We start from the raw sequence: 18,145 nt of genomic DNA on the forward strand, positions 1-18,145 counted from the left end.
ATTGTTTTCATCCAACATTAACTTCAGATCAGAAAATATCTCTAAATGCAGATTATTTTTGTCGTTATTTTGTCTGAAATATTTTTCGATTAAAAAAAATTAATTTCTAGACAAAAATAGAAAATATGGTCTATTCAATGTAACATATAGAATTTGAGATATACCTGACAGCAGAAATTCGATTAGAAATTTCGTTTTCTGTGTCGTAAATATACAGCTGAGCAAACTTCGGGGATGAACCTTCACATGGAAGTAGGCTTCCGATTAAATGATAATTCTGACCATGAAGTTTAAAAATTGGAGGGGAGCCACCTCAATTTGAACTTTAATCTATCTTCCCTCCCATCGACGTGAAGAAAAACATATTATTGTATGATCGGATGTTCTCTAGAAAATGTTTGTTCTTCTCACTCACTCCGTTTTTTAAAGGAGGAAGTTGTATTTTTCCTTGCATACAACATAGAGAGTACTTAGGATTTGTAGATTTATAACTTCGACATAACCTCTCTTCATACCAAAAAATCGCATCACAAAATTCACATTTGTACGTTGGATTCCCTATGTCCCAATAATCTATATATAAAAAGACATTGTTAAATATAAATTGAAGGAAAAAAATAAAAGAAAATTTTTATAATAACATAACAAAAAAAATTAATTATCCTAATTGAAAAATAATAAAAACATAAAATTTAACTGTACCAATTGATGTTACTGAGGTTCTTTTGTCACGATTATTGCAATCGTGTTGACTGTCCGATATGGAAATTGAATTAATATGAATTGAACTAGATTTTTCAACTGCGAAAAACAAAAAAATAATAAAAAGTATTATTGAAATAATGTAATAAATACGTTAAAAAATTATATTTAAATATTGTAATATTATTATATCTAGAATGAAAATGTGAATTTTAAAAATAATTTTTTTAATTAATTATTAGAACATCTTAGTTAAAAAAAATTATATTTAAATATTGTATATCTAGAATGAAAATGTGAATTTTAAAAATAATTTTTTTTTAATTAATTATTAGAACATCTTAGGGTATAGTTTTACATTTTTTAAATTAAAGTTAAACATTAGTAATAATGTTAAAATATATTCACATTAAATATTTACATTGACGAACATACTTCAATTTATGAAGAATCTTAACAGAAGATATATGAAAACCATCACCATTAGTTAGATCAATGATCTCTGAGATATTTGTAGTTGAGCTACTAGGTATTTCAAAATATACATTTTTGGCCATTTGGTTTGATGGATTAACTGCACAAAAAAATGATAAATATTAAATACAGTTATTTATAGATTAGAAAAACTTAAAAAAAATACTTTATTTAATTAAAAAAATTCATATCATTTGTAATATCACTTAACGGAGATATAGATGTTGGAATCAACATCTTGATTGAATCATGAAAACTAAATTGTTGAGATACTCTGGCTCTCAAATCCATATTTTCTGTTTAAATATTTACAACACAAAAAAATTAAAATAAATAGAACTAATTCTAAAAGAAACATATCTAATGATAATTCGAAAGATAATGTATTCAAGTATAAAAAACATAGTAATTGGTATTTAATAAAATTTATTTAATAGAGATTATTGACAATAGCCTACTATATAATTACATAATCAATTTTGGCCTTGAAGTAATTTAATTAACAAATTTTGCCTTTTGAGTATGTCAAATTCCATACATATATTTTAGTGCTAAATATGTTAATTAACAATTTTTCCTTGTTTATATAATTTTGCATGAATAAAAAAATATAAAAATGGTAGTTTATATCAATTGACATACGATTATTTTTTATTCTTCTATATTGATTCGGGAATTGTTGGTCTAAGATTAAAATTGATATATTGAAGAGAAAAATTATTTTATACTATCATTGAAATAAATATATTAGATCTCAAAAATAAAATTAAATTACATTTTTTTTATCTATATTATAGATGAAATTTTTTAATTTGTAATAACATATATATAAGTGTCATTGTAATCAAATAGCCCAACTTTTTCCCTTAAAAATTCGAAAGACAACAAATTAACAACCCAACGATAATAGCCCAATTTTTTCCCTTAAAAAAATTCAAAGATAACAAATAAACAACCCAACCAAATAAAATTGAAGTAGCCCAACCCAACTAAATAAACATTTTAGTAGCCCAACCCAACTATCTATCTAAACCCTAAAGTGACTCAATATATACATGTATGTTTCGGGAATTGTACATATTTTTCCCACACAAAACGTAAAAAATAAATGGCAAAGGGAGACTTCTCGTATCCCATTGTTTCTTTCTAAATTTTCTCTCAAACGAAAATATGCCATGATTTCTTCTTTCTTCTTGGTTTTGTTGTGCACCGAAAATCATGGTTTCATTTGTTGTTTTTCGGATTTTTTGATTCACGGACAATATTTATATTTTGATTTTTTGTCCTTGATTTAATTTTATTTTCAGGATTTCGAGATAATAGATCTATTGATGAACATGTAATTTTAGATCTAATTTTTTTTTATCTTTTTCGAGAGCTTTATTTTCACGCCGAAACTCATGGCGTGTACAGATGCATACTCGAATTTTTAACCTCGGAAAAAATCTTTACGGGGTCTAATATAGTTAGATTTACCGCCGATTTTTTTGAGAAAAGATTTAATGTCATTTTTTGAGATTTTTCTAAATTATTTTGACGATTTTTGCTTCAGATTCTATTAATTTTGGATTAAGAATTTTCGGATAAGCTTTAAATCCGAAAATTATCATATAAAAGAATTTATTTTTTCCGAAATAGGAATATTATAAAACATGTTTTAAAGCATTATTAATTTTTTCGAAAAGGATCTATAGATCTGTTTATGGGGCAGAAGATCTATTTAGAGATCTGGTCATGTTCCAGCCAGATCTTCATGTTTTTTTTTCTATACCTCAGAAAAATTCGATATAGTGACTATTGTGCACTGAAAATCAGGATTTCATTATGTTGTTGTTCGAATTTTTTGATTCACGAAAAATATTTATATTTTGATTTTTTTATCCTTGATTTAATTTTATTTTCAGTATTTCGGGATAATAGATCTATTGTTGTACATGTAATTTTAGATCTAATTTTTTTTCATCATTTTCGAGTGTTTTATCTTCATGCCGAAACTCATGGCGTGTAAAGATGCATACTCGAATTTTTTACCTCAGAAAAAATCTTTCTGGGGTCTAATATAGTTAGATTTACCGTCGATTTTTCTGAGAAAAGATTTAATGTTATTTTTTGGGGTTTTTCTAAATTATTTCGACATTTTTGCTTCAGATTCTATTAATTTCGGAAACACAATTTTCGGATCTGTTAAAGAAAGCTTTAAATCCGAAAATCATCATATAAAAAATATTTTTTCCGAAATAGGAATATTATAAAACTTGATTTAAAGCATTAATCATTTTTTTCGAAAAGCATCTATAGATCTGTTTATGGGGCACAAGATCTATTTAGATCTGGTCATGTGCCACCCAGATCTTCGTGTTTTTATTTCTATAGCTCAGAAAAAATCGATACAGTGACTTTTCTGAGAAAATATTCCATACAAACAGATTTCTTTTGTTTTAAAATTTCAGGAAATCTAACTCAGAAAAAATTTGGTAAGTAATATATATGAATCTACATTTGATTTTTCTGAGTTAAGAATCTATTAATTTGCTGATTGTTTTAAATTATTGCCATTATTTTGGATTCTGTAAAATTCTAAAGATAATATATGCATTTTTCTGATGTTAAATCTATGATAAATTTTGCATACAATTGTAGAGTTTTCGAGATAAAATATCTTTTTATTATGAATAAATCTCCGAATCTCGAATTTTTTTTACATGTTATTTTAACAATCATTATTATTTTAATTTTGAACACATATTTCGAAGAGAAAACTTAGATTCATCCTTATTCTATTATTTTGTTATTTCTGCTTATTAATGTTTTGATAATAAAGTTTGTTTATATTGAAAGTGTAACTACGGTAAGACAAAACATCATCAAAGACTGAAAACTCCTTCTCCAAAAGAGTTAAATCATGGTGGGTACTTTCAGAACATATTTTTGCTTAGAACTTTGGAAATAAGGTATACTACATTTTCGCCACAAATGCATAAATTTTTTCAATAAAAGCATGAGAAAAAAAAATACTTTTTTTTTGTCGTCACTCTTCTGTCGCTTGCCTCTTAGAACACTTGAATCTGTCAGTCGCTTCATTGTTGGTTTGAGCCTTCGAAATTCTGCCTTGTTAATTTTTTTTGAAGATGTGATCTGTTAATGTCACATCTTTGTTGACGGTATGTGTTTGATTGTTAAAAATATGAGTGGATAGGATTTGGGATTGTCTTTTGAACAAAGTGGATTTCTGTTGAGAATTTTCAAAGAAGAATGAGTGGTAGTACTGTATAGAGTTTATTATAAAAAGCAGTAATCAAACATCTCATTAATGTAGGTATTTTGAAACTTGAAATTAGTTGTGATAATAATTTTTTTTGAGTTAATTTTAATGGCATCAATTAGTCATTTATTATTAGTGGCTTTTTTGAAACTCTAAAGGCAACTGTATATTTTATTTTTTAAAATTTTAAGCCTTTATTTTGGAAAGACAGTTAATTCTGTACGTTAAGTTTCAAGAATTTCATTTTTGGAATAAGGAAAAAGTTAATTGTTTGGCCTATTTTTTTAATTTATGTTCGATTTATTTGACATCATACCTAATTGAAATATGTATGCCATTTTATGTTTTTAACATGTGATAAACCATCTACTTAATGCATTAATTGGAAATATATTTCTTGATTATGTGTGAAAGTATTTAATATGTTTTGGAATATGGGTTGCTTGTGATAACATTTTCCAAAAAAAATTTTATATTTGTTTTGTGGGTGACATCAATTTTCATTTAAACAAATGCACTATTTTATGTTTGCTTGTCTTGTTGTTTTTTTCAACATATACTCAAGTATTTCTAAATTTTAGTAGTTAACATTTTTAATAGAGCAAAATTTATGATTATGAATTGGTTTGCCTTTTGGTTGATGGTAGTCACATTTTTTTTTCACATATGCAAAAAAAATATTTAATATTAATTTTATCCGCATTAATTAATAAAATTATAAATTTTGTGAAGAAAAGAAAAGCCTTAATATGAAAATCATAAATTTCTTAACACACAATTGAACAATTAAACTTAATTGTATTAATAAAGTCGACATTAACAATATAATTTAAATTTCACAAAAGCAAATGTTTGAAATTGAGATAAAAATGTCTCATGAATTCTTAATTTCAAAATTAAACTTTTAATAATATTACTCATAGTATTACGGAAAACATATTTCAGTCTTTCTCTTGCTTGATGATATCTTTGAACTTTTTATCTGGGGCAGTGGTTGAGAACTCGTCAATAAGTCTTCTTTTCAATATAGAATCATTTAATACATCTTTTGATGGAACTTCCTCGCTGGTAGACTTTATTAGTGTGGAGACTTCATCTCCCGATGAAGGAACCTAAAAACATAAATTTAATTTGAATTTGTACTAAATTCATATATAATATATATTTAAGCTTGGGATATTTACCTCAACATCTCTTGTTTCAGTGTCGTTGAGTTTTGAAAACAGATCAGATTCCTGTAGTAAATGAAAAATTTTAACCAACCATATATTAATATTTAAATAATTAAATCCAAGAAATAGACAATATCATACCTGGCTATCAAAAAATTCTTTAGAGTAATTCTCAACAATAGTAGAGTCAGAAATCAATTTGATGATAGTGTATGTCCCATTATATCCACGAGTTTGATTGGATCTAACTTGAACTTTGAATATAATATTTTGATCCACTAAATATTCAAAGTCTTTTTGCATTTACACTAATTCCTTACCCTGAAATATTATATGGTTGATTAATATTTTATAATTAAAAAAAATTTAAGTATATCATGAAAAACAAAGAACAAAAACCTGATTTTCCATTTTAGTTTTCCATTCCAGTGCAGTTTTTTCAATAAGTTGAATAGACTCTCTATCCCAAAGTAAGAAAATTGCATTTCCAGTACTGTCAACAACTCTAACTTGAATCTTAAACCTAGAAAACCAATTTATTTTAAAAAAATATTTTTGCTAAATAAATCAGAAAAAAGTTCATCACCGACAGTGCCCAAATTTGCATAAAACATACCTCACATTTCCTGTATTTTCGAATTTATCACAGTAAAATTTATCACCCACCACAATCATCTTCTTGAGGCATTTTTTACATGACAAATACCACCAACTTTCACGAGATTCAACAGATACAATTCTTGCATAAACCCAAAAACTCCCAACCTGGAAGTGGACAAAAAAAAATTAAATAAAAATTGTATATACTTTAATTAAATCAATTTTGAGTGAAACTCTTATTGTAGAACACGTAAATTAGACTGCGTATAAGCCATGCATAATTCTAATATTTAAAATTAAAATGATTTTTATTGTATGAGTATTTAAATTCTTTTCTTTAAATTTATTTATGTTACGCAGTAGTTTAATCGTCATCTTTTCAGTATATAAGTGAGGCCGGACTGGAGATGGAGTATTGAGATAAGTTAATAAAGTCATGTTTAATTATTTTATGCATTTTATGCATAGTTCATGCATGGTAGGATTTGATTCACGAAATTCTAAAAGTTCGTGCATTAGAATTTTAAGTTGCATTTCACGTTCGATCGAGGAACGGAGACCGGAGAATTTTCAGAAAAATTATTTTATTACATGATTTATTTTTATAAATTAAGTTAAAGCATTTTTAAGTGCATTTTACAAAAATGGGAATTTTTGGGGTATTTTTACCCGCAGGACTTTATTTTTTAACGGTACGATAATTTTAACGAATCGGGGGACTTTTTAATGATTCGGCTATTATTTTCAAAATCTTTCCAACTCGAAATATTTTACGGGAGGGTGTTTGGATTTAATGGACCTACTTTTAAGTGTATTGGACTTAAACCTCTTTTAATTCCTTTTAATTTAAAATTTGAGCCCATTAGCTAATTTTTATCTATATATTCAACACCTAATTATTCCCCTAAGCACTCCACTAAACCTAATTATACTACAACAGCCGCCCACCCTTCCCCACTCACAAACCTCCTCGTGGATCTGCTGCAACAAAGAAGTCGGCGCCCCATCTCATTTCAAGCAAAAGCTTTTCCCTTCGGCCGTGATTCCTCGCGTGGTTATCCCATATCATTCATCATAAGGCACGCTCATATTCATTTTCTCATCAGACATGTCATTTATACTGATTGTCTATATATATGCACGTAACTTTCGATTCCAGCATGAACCATGGAGAGTTTCGGTTTTTTTTTTTTTTTGGTTCAAGATTCTTGCTTTACTTCCAACTCACGGTTTTATTGATGTGCTTGCAAGGGGGCTGTCCTGAAGGGATTTCTGATGGTAGTTAGGGGCTGTAAAAGGTGTCAAGGAATTGTCTTGGGAGTTTAGAACCACTGTCAGATCGGGCAAGAAGAAGCACCGAGAGCAAGGCATAAATGGGGTGGCTCGACCTTGGGTTTCCAGCGTGCAGGGCCAACCAGCACTGCAGGGACCTTGATGAGGCTTAGATCAGACCCTGGTGGGTCTGAGACAAGGCTTGGAAGGGCTCGGTTTGTGTTGGAACCATCCCAAGCGCTGTGGATCGAGAGGGTAGAAACTTGGCTTCGGTTGAGGCGTTGAGGAGAATAACGAGTCGTAAGAGGGCTGCGGCTTGCATGGGGTGTTTTGCGTGGATTCTTGGGGTCTAGAGAAGTCCTTAAGTAGCCGAGGTGTGATTGGTTGAGGGCTGTTATCGGTGGGGGAAGGCTAGCACAATAACTTAGAGGGTGAGTAAGGGGAGACGTGTCTTGTGGGAGGACCGAGGATCAGATGGTTTGCTGGATTATAAATCGTGAATTTAAGGGGCTAAGATTTAGGATTTGGGAGATTTTTAATGTTTGTAAGGTGTGTTAAAAGTTGGGAAAAGATTGAGTAAGTTTCGAGTCGGTTCGGGTTAAAACCGGGACCTCGGTCCAACTTTTAAAACGAACCGATTAAGTTTGAGATTTTGGCTCGAATTTACGTTTAGGAATGCTTTGAAAAATGTTTTGGGATATTTTAAGGAGTATGGTAAGCTTCGGGTCAATTTTAGAGGTCCATGGGTGAAATGGTAATTTTTGGGTTTCCAGGGGCAAAATGGTCATTTTGCACCCGGGGTGAGATTTTAGTCCTAGCAGCACCCCGAGCACAAATCATAATATTTTTAAATGTTCATGCATCACGTTTACGATTTTTATGATTTTTTAATAATTATGGTGCATACTTAATTTAAAGGAATTAAGTGAGAAAGAGAAGAAGAGCACTCCGTCTCCGCCGCGCCGCGTCGCTATTTTGTTTGTTTTCAGTCAAAACAAACCAAGGCATGTTTATATCTTCTTTCACTCTTCAATCAAGTCATATAGGTATTTTTAAATATAGCAGGTACATGATTTTAATGCAAGAAGATCGAAATTGTTCATATTTAATTATGCCATTTAATTATATTACGTGCATGAAAATAGAAAATGATTATTTTTGAGATTTATGCGATATGGCTTGTGGTGCATTCACTATGTGGGAGCATTATTTATACGGTCGCCAGTGACCGCTCAGTTCAGGTTGGTACCACCCGGTCGCCAGTGACCGATCAGTTCAGGATGGTACCATCGGGTCTTCAGTGACCGCCAGCTCCGTTCCAGGCTCCCCGGTAGTCAGTTACCGATCAGTTCAGCTTAGTGCAGTGGCCACAGGCGTAAAACATAATCTCAACAGAAAATTTTATCAGTTATTTCAGTACAGGGCTCCAAGGAGCAAATATTTTTACTGTGATTATCAGTTCAGTTATGCACGTATTATAATTGCTCAGTACAAATTATTTTCAGTATGCCTCATGACATGATATTTTACCCCATGCATATTTTTATTCAGATTTTACTCGTTACCTGCGATATATGCATGCTGAGTCTTTAGGCTCACTAGACTTGATTGTTGTAGGTACTGATGAGGTCAGGGCCGAGGACGGGGACCAGTGAGCCAGCTTGGGTCGGCAGTAGTGGCACCCGAAGACCTCAGTGCAGCAGTGTTTATTTTATTCCGCAAACAAATTTTTATCAGTCATTGGACATTTTTTTAAATTGTTATTGTGGACAAACAATTATTTCATTCCGCTGCTTTTATTTTAAACATTGAACTTGATTCATCAGTTGGTTTTATGAGTAAGGCCATTTAAGTTCTTTTAAAAAGAAAAAAATTTAATTTTCCGCAAATTTTGAAGCAAGCAGTTTTAGGGCCTTCACAGTTGGTATCAGAGCCTATGTTCTTGTAAAGGGTTACACTACTACTGACCACGAGAAGCTCACGAAACCACGTCTTCGGTCTGTAAGTTTTACATTTCAGCATTTATTTAAAGCATGAATTATTTTAAACAACATGTTTCCATGAAATATTTTACGTTTAGATTTTAATTTTTCAGTGTTTATTTAAATTTAAAAATAAATTATGGAATTATGCATGTTGGGTACGTTTGGAATTGAACATGTCTAAAAATTCGAATATTGGCTTTTAGGAGAGGTTGAAAATGATTTGACATGATGCGGCCTGTGAGAATCTATTGAGGAAAATGACTGAGGAAGGGTATGAGTTACTAGAGTAGATGGCTGCTAGCAACTATCACCCTCAATCTGAGAGGAACAATCAGAGGAGAAATGCAGGAGTACACCAGGTAACTGACTTTTCTGCTATTTCTGCGCAACTTGATGTCTTGAATAGGAAATTGGATAGCTTATATATGGGGGGCACGACTTGCGTCTTAAAGAGATATTCTGTGATAAATGTGGAGGTGAACACTTTGTGAAGGACTGTCAAGATGACAATCTCTTCTATGTGCAAAACGAAGCACCGGTGAATCAAGTGGGAGTCCAAAACCGTCCAAGGAATGATCCATATTTGAACACATATAACCCTGGATGGAGGCAACATCCCAACTTCTCATGGGGTGGTCAAAAAAGTCAGAATCGACCAAAAGGAAGACAACCGTATGGGAAACAATCGATGTACAGATCTGATCCTCCTAGATAAGAAAAGTCAAATTTAGAGCAGATGATGTCTAAGTTCATTTCAGCCACTGATACTAGACTACAAAACCAGGATGCATCAATAAAGGGCTTGGAGAATCAGATAGGTAAGTTGGCTAAAGTGAACACTAGCAGAGAACCGGGCACCTTGCCAAGAAACACGGAAACCAACCCGAAAGAGCAAGTGAAAGCCATAGTGTTGAGGAGCGGAAAAGTGCTTGAAAAAGAAGATCAACGAGAGGAAGCAGTTGACACATCTATAGTTAAGTTTTCTAAATCTACACCCGCACCCACTGCGTAATCTACAATTGCAATTCCCCCACCTTTCCCTGAAACATTAAAAAAGGTGAAATTGGATGCGCAATTTGGTAAGTTCTTAGAGGTATTCAAAAATTGCACATCAATATTCCCTTTGCTGATGCTCTGATGCAAATTCCGAGCTATGATAAATTTCTGAGAGACATCTTAGCTAACAAGAGGAAGTTGGAAGATCACATGACGATAAACTTGACTGAAAACTGCTCTCTCTGCATTGGTAAAAAACAAGATACCACTGAAACTAAAAGACCCAGGGAGTTTTTATATCCCTTGCGTGATTGGTGATATTGTTTTTCATAAAGCTTTGTGTGATCTTGGAGCGAGTATTAATATTATGGCGTTATCTGTATTCAGGAAGCTCGGATTAGGATAACCTAAGCCAAGAAGGATGTCCTGGCAAATAGCTGACAGATCTGTCAAATACCCACGAGGAGTCATAGAGGACGTCCTGGTAAAGGTGGACAAATTCATATTTCCTGCAGATTTTGTAGTACTTGACATGGAGGAAGACGTGGAGATGCCCTTGATTCTGGGGAGATCATTCCTTGCAACTGGCAAGGCCCTAATTGATGTTCAAGAAGGGAAGTTGAGATTAAGAGTCAGCGAATAAAGAAATTACTTTTGACGTCTTTACTGCTCTTAAGCACACACTGCACACCGATAACTGTTTTAGAATTGATGTTGTGGATTCACTTGTGTGTAATTTTGTGCATGAGGCCATGAAAGACCCATTGGAAGCCACCCTCACAACTGAATTGGATGATGATGACTTGGACGAAGAAAAAGCTGAAATAGTGGCATACTTTAATGCCAACCATCCATGGAGAAAGCCAATGAGGATGAGATTGGAGGATTTAGGAGAGCGCAGAGATTTGACCCCTCCAAAGTCAAGCATCGAGTAACCACCGACGCTTGAGCTCAAACTCTTACCTCCGCACCTAAAGTACGTATACCTAGGTGAGAATAACAATTTAACTATCATTATTTCTGGTGCTTTGACAGATGCTATGGAGGAAAAATTTTTGCAAGTTCTCAAAGAACACAAAAAGGCATTCGCTTGGAAGGTGGCCGATATCAAGGGAATAAGTCCATCGATCTGCATGCACAAAATCTTGATGGAAGAAAAGTACTCACCCCTCGTGCAACCTCAAAGATGACTCAATCCAAAGATGCAAGAGGTAGTGAAGGCTGAAACTATTAAGCTTATCGATGCAGGTATTATCTATCCTATTTCAGATAGTGCATGGGTAAGTCCTGTTCAATGTGTGCCTAAAAAATGTGGGATTACGGTGATCACTAATGAAAAGAATAAACTTATTCCCGCAAGGAATGTTACGGGGTGGAGAGTATGTATTGACTATAGGAAGTTGAATGGTGCCACCCATAAGTACCACTTTCCCCTTCCCTTTAGTGATGAGATGTTGGAAAGACTAGCGGGACGTGAGTTTTACTGTTTTCTAGACGGGTATTCGGGGTATAATCAAATCACTATTGCACCTGAGAACCAAGAGAAAACCACTTTCCCATATCCTTAGGAACATTTGCTTTTCTCAGTATGCCTTTTGATCTTTGTAATGCCCTTGCTACATTTCAGCGCTGCATGACTGCTATATTCCATGATATGATTGAAATTTTTCTTGAAATATTTATGAATGATTTTTCTATCTTTGGTTCAACGTTTGATGAGTGTTTGCAGAATCTGAGCTCTGTGTTGAGAAGGTGCGAGGAGACGAACCTGGTGCATAATTGGGAGAAATGCCGCTTCATGGTACAAGAGGGAATTGTCCTAGGGCAAAAGATTTCGGAACAAGGGATTGAGGTAGACAAAGCTAAAGTAGAAGTCATCAAGAACCTACCGCCACCAGCTTCAATAAAGGGAGTTAGAAGTTTTCTAGGTCACGCCGGTTCTATCGACGTTTTATCAAAGATTATTTTAAAGTTGCAAAACCCCTATCTTCTTTACTTATGAAAGATGCGCCTTTTGATTTTAATATTAATTGTCTGCAGGCATATGAGGATTTAAGGGAGCGCCTGGTGACGGCTCCTGTCTTGGTGGCACCAGATTGGGATCTACCCTTCGAGATCATGTGCGATTCCAGTGATACTGTGGTGGGGGCAGTGCTTGGCCAGTGACGAAACAAAGTATTTCATACAGTTTACTACGCAAGTAAGACCATAGATGAGGCTCAATTGAATTATGCAACAACTGAAAAGGAATTACTTGCAGTAGTATTTGCGCTTGACAAATTTCATTCATACATTGTTTTGTTTAAAGTCATTGTTTACATATATCACTCTGCATTGAAATATTTACTTGTTAAAAAAGATGCAAAGCCACGCCTACTTAGGTGGATTTTATTGTTGCAAGACTTTGACTTAGAAATAAAAGATAAGAAAGGTGTTGAGAATGTGGTGGCGGACCATTTGTCTAGACTTGAGCTTATTAGTAATGACTGTGTAGATCATGCTATTAAGGATTGGTTCCCTGATGAGCAACTGTTTGAGATGAAACATTGTCCTTGGTATGCAAATTTTGCGCCCCCCTCCCCACCAAATTTAACATTTCAACAAAGAAAGAAATTCTTTTCGGACGTGAAATATTATTTTTGGGAGAAACCCTTCTTGTTCAGAATATGTGCAGATTCTATGATCAGAAGGTGTGTTGCAGAGGAAGAGTTTGGTCAAATTCTCAACCATTGCCATGACCGTGAAGTAGGTGGTCATTTTGGACCAACAAAGACGACATTTAAGGTACTTGAATGTGCCTTTTATTGGCCAACCCTATTTAAAGATGCTCGTTCTTATGTTCTAGCCTGTGATAAATGCCAACGGACAGGTAACATCTCTAACCGTCATGAAATGCCATTGAATAATATCCTTGAGTGTGAGGTTTTTGATGTGTGGGGCATAGACTTCGTGGGACTGTTTCCCAACTCGTTCACAAAAAAGTATATTTTGGTGGCGGTTGAATATGTGTCTAAGTGGGTAGAAGCAGAATCATATGCCACTAATGATGCTCAAGTGGTCCTGAAATTTCTAAAGAAAAATATTTTTAACAGGTTTGGGACACCACGAGCAATCATTAGTGATGGTGGCACCCATTTTTGTAACAAACTATTTGAAATACTTTTGAGCAAATATGGTGTCACACATAAGATATCTACCCCATATCGCCCCCAAATGAGTGGTCAAGTGGAAGTGTCTAACCGAGAGATCAAGCGGATGTTGTAAAAAGTGGTAGGTGTTAGTCGAAAAGATTGGTCTGCGAGGTTGGATGATGCTCTTTGGGCATATAGGACTGCGTTTAAAATACCTATAAGCACTACATCATATAGACTACAGTTTGGTAAAGCATGTCATTTACCTGTAGAGTTAGAGCATCAAGCATACTGGGAAACAAAAGCACTAAACTTTAATTTTACTGATGCTGGTGAACGACGTCTGTTGCAAGTTGATCACTTGGAAGAATTCCAGAATCTGGCATACGATCTCGCATTATCATACAATGAAAAGACAAAGAGGGCTCATGACAAGCGGATCATCGAAAGGGAATTCAAAGAAGGTGAAAATGTACTACTCTATAACTCCCGGTTGCGACTGTTTCCTAGAATATTGAAGTCACGATGGTCTGGTCCATTCGTGATTTCTAAAGTATACCCATCGGGAGCCATGGAACTGCACGATGGAAAGGATGGGACGTTTACGGTCAATGCACAATGACTAAAGCACTACATGGGTGGCACAATTGAGCAACAACTTGGAATCACCCGGTTCCAAGACAATCCGAACTGAAACTGACCGATAGTCAAGCTCTCGACTATAAATTTAGAATTACCTCTCTCTCCCTTATCTTGCAGTTAGTTCGAATTTTTTTATGTCAGTTATTTTTATTTATTTATTAGTTATTTTTACTATTTTTCTAAAAAAAAAAGAAAAAAAAAATATTTGTGGACAGAGAGCTCGGCGCTCGAGTGGTAATTTTTTACCGCTCGAGCGCGAACGCTTAAGTCCTGATGAAAATTCCAGAGAGCTCGGCGCTCGAGCGGTAATTTTCTTCCGCTCCAGCGCGTCTGCATTTAAAAACGTGAATCCCTTTTCCCCTTTCTCATTCTACAGTTTCTCAAATCCCTAACAAATCCTCTCATCCCTTTTTCGGTTTTCTTGTGCAGAAATTTCGATCCCCACTCAGATTTCCGGCAACGTGGCACACTCTTCATTGGGAATCAAGACTCATCTCTCTCCGCTCATCCACCATCCCCAACACCACCACCATGGCACCCAAAAAATTGAAAGGTACTCCCGACTCCTCTTCATCTTCGTCTTTTGATAGAACACGTTTTTTAAGTGAGGCGGCTAGGGCGAGATATGAACACGCTAAAATTAATAGAAACCCAATTGCCGAGAGGAGATTCCGTAGGCAAATGGATGATAGATATTTAGATCCTATTGTGGAGTTAGAGAGGCGTGGATGGGAAAAATTTGGAAATCAACCTAAGGCGGTAGTGGTTTCAGTGGTTCGGGAATTCTATGCCAATGCAGCGGAAGGGAAGGATGGAAAGGTTTTTGTTAGAGGTCGACTGGTACCGTGTGACTCTGTTACAATTAACGCATTATTAAAAATGGCTAAAGTTGATGACTCTCGATTCGAGGCATTGGTCACCGACCCCAATTATGATATGATACTCGCAAAGCTGTGCCTTCCAGACGCGATGTGGAAACCATTGGGCAGACCGCCAAGCTGTTTTGACGAGAAGTATTTGGATGCCAAAATTGCTTTATGGTATCTATTTGTGGCCCGAAGGATGATGCCGGTTTCGCATAAGAGCAAGGTGCAAAAAAAGCGGGCGGTGCTGCTATTTGCCGAGACCGAAGGGTACAACATCAATGTGGGCAAACTTATAAATTCTCAGATGATAATGATTGCTCACAACAGTCAATGTCGGTCTCTTCTTCTCCACCATCATCTCGGATTTGTGTGCAAGGGCAGGGGTTGCTTTTCGGGATGACGAGGAATGACTGAAACCGCTGAAACCCATTTGTGTGGAGGACTTACAGCGGAAGAGTGCTAAACGACAAATTGACTTCCCCCCCAGCAAGAGAGATGTCGTTGGATCAAGCACAGCAGCCTCACGTAGCCGGCCGCCACAGCCCTTCCGGCGGACCCAGAATGAAAAAATGGACGAAGCCCTCTCCTTCATGGCGCATCAAGATCATGTCAACTCGAACGTCAATGACCATATTGCTTACGTTGAATCCTTGGTGCGCACTATGCTCGTTCACGGGGGCGTTGGCCCCGAGACAATATCACCACCCCCTCCATTCATCCCCCCTTCCAGTTTCAGTATGACTATCAGCAGCAGGGGATGCTCCGGGAGTGCCACCACTAGAGCATGACGATGAGGAGCCGTGATCAGGGGAGTTCACTTTTCCCCTTCTTTCATTTATTAATTTTCTACTGCATTCTGTTTTTGGTTCTTATTGTTGTTTCATTTCGTCATGCATTGTGCATTAGTGCATAAGTTCTGCATTCATATTTTCGGTTATGCCTTTCAGTTTCGTTTTCTCTTTGTGCCATGAGGACATAGAACACTCTTAGTATGAGGGGGTCATTTAGTTGTGTCAGTTGATGGTGAAACAAGTAAGTTGGTAGCCAATGATGATTTTAGGTTCAATGAACTGCATGTTGCTTAGTATTGTCACTCATTATGAATCCCTCGGCAAATTGTGAATTTGTATTGGGTAGTAGTGTAAATGACAGTTGAGTTTAAAAATCAGTGAGGAAACTAGAAAAACATGAGATGCGAGTAGAACTTGAAAGAATTTCTGTTGACAGTAGTGACTGACCAATGGCATACACTTGAGTAGAAAACTTCAAGCCACCTGGAATAATCTTCATCCAATCGTGCATCGAACCTCAAAAGTCGCCCCTAGGCCAGATAAATGAACATACCTTATATTCAAAGCCCAGGGCTTTTACATGAAAAAATTATGCACTAAAAAAGAGAAAAAGAAAAAGAAAAAAAAGGGATGTAAGGTGTGGGGGAGCCAAAAAGGGATGAAATCCGATCCCAAGGCTAAAAATATGGAGATGTAAGGCGTTGAGGAATGTCAGCTAAAAATGCGGACAAGTGCATAATGAAAATGTTCAGTGTACTCCCCATCTTTTTGAACCGTGTGAAACACTTATGGATATTGACCCCCCAATTCTTGTTAGAAAACTATGAAATTCTGCCGCTTTGTGTATACTGGTTGGTCACGAATAGAAACAGAACTCAGGATAGAGAACTTGCGTTGAATTGTTGATTTGGCGACTTTCAGGATTCGAGAATGAGACTATCTAAAGCACGAGCTGGTGAAACCCACAGCACACACACACGACCACATTTTCTGGCCACATCAAAATGCTATAAGATTCTTTAAAAATGGGATGTTAATAGACGATGTGGGTTGACTAATTGGATGTAGTTCAAAAACTCGCTGAGGCATGACATGTCAGTGTGCTGTTTAGCAATCAGTTTAGTTGGTTTAATACTTTCACTTTGTGTTTGTTTCATGTCTTGGATGTGGTCTGTAACTTATTTTGCTTGAGGGCAAGTAAAAGGTTAGTATGAGGGGGTTGATAGGTAAGGTTTTTACGTGTTTTACTGCATTAGTTTTGTGTGTGTTTGCATTGAGCATGCGTACATTTCATTTACATTTTTGTTCGTTTTAGAGTAAGCATATGCATGTGATAATGTCTCACTTGGGTGTGGTTAATTTGCAAGAAAAATGACCGGAAAACTGGAATCGGAGAAAAATGTGCAAGAATGAGCAGAAAGAATGGCGCCCGAGCGGAAGAAATTACCGCTCGGGCGCGAGAAGTGGTTCGTGCAGCCAATTTCCAGAAAGTGTAGCGCTCGGGCGGTAATATTCAACTGTCCAGGAGCGAGATGTGCCTTCCGAAGAATAAACATACACAATACTTGGCGCTCGGGCGGTAGAATGGCTGCTTTCCACAAGCAGAATTACAGAAGCTATGACGCTCGAGCGGTAATATTCTATCGCCCAAGTGCCACATATTTTTGGGAAGATTTCTTGTCCGATTCCTTACCTTATTTTCTAGATATGAAGGGTTAGGGGACGATTTTGGGGGGCATTCAAACATAATTCATCAGCCACCACAGGCCTTGGAGAGGATTTTGCGCTTGGAGTTGGAGATTCGAATATTTTCCTGGCGTTGTTCCTCGCACTTTCGTCACGAATAGTATTTCTGATATAGTTTTTTAAACATTGTTGTGTTTATTTCTACCAAATTCTAGTATCTAAACCAAAATATTTGTTGGTATTTAAGGGGATCATACCCCAAACTTTGATTTAGTTAATTTATATTTCGATTGTGGCTTTCTTCTTGAATGTGCTACTGTTTTGCATCGTGTTTTTAGAGCGTAGCTAAATTTAACAACGCTTTTATATTGCGAGTGAGTTCGAGAGAATAGCTTGTGATAGGAACGAGTATCATAGTCCGTGGATCTACAATTTACATAGATATATGAAATTGGATACGCGACGATAGTCATAGTTCATTCGGACGAAAACTAGGGGATTTCATAGATCGATAAGCGATTCACTCTTGATAAATAATTAAAGACATTTAATTACTTCAATGAGTA

At 35.3% G+C, this 18,145-nt stretch overlaps 1 long non-coding RNA gene across 1 annotated transcript in view; it reads left to right on the top strand.

The window, feature by feature from the left end:
• Positions 1-17,784, top strand: part of LOC140838911 (uncharacterized) — a 94,668-nt gene extending 76,884 nt beyond the window's left edge. The window contains exons 3-5 of the long non-coding RNA XR_012119681.1: positions 9,100-12,391; positions 12,504-12,663; positions 17,261-17,784. This is a non-coding gene — a long non-coding RNA (uncharacterized lncRNA). The remainder of the gene's footprint in view (positions 1-9,099; positions 12,392-12,503; positions 12,664-17,260) is intronic.
• Positions 17,785-18,145: the final 361 nt, after the last annotated feature.

The sequence above is a fragment of the Primulina eburnea genome, chromosome 8 (assembly GCF_022965805.1).
Source record: "Primulina eburnea isolate SZY01 chromosome 8, ASM2296580v1, whole genome shotgun sequence".
In the NCBI taxonomy this organism is placed as follows: Eukaryota; Viridiplantae; Streptophyta; class Magnoliopsida; order Lamiales; family Gesneriaceae; genus Primulina; species Primulina eburnea.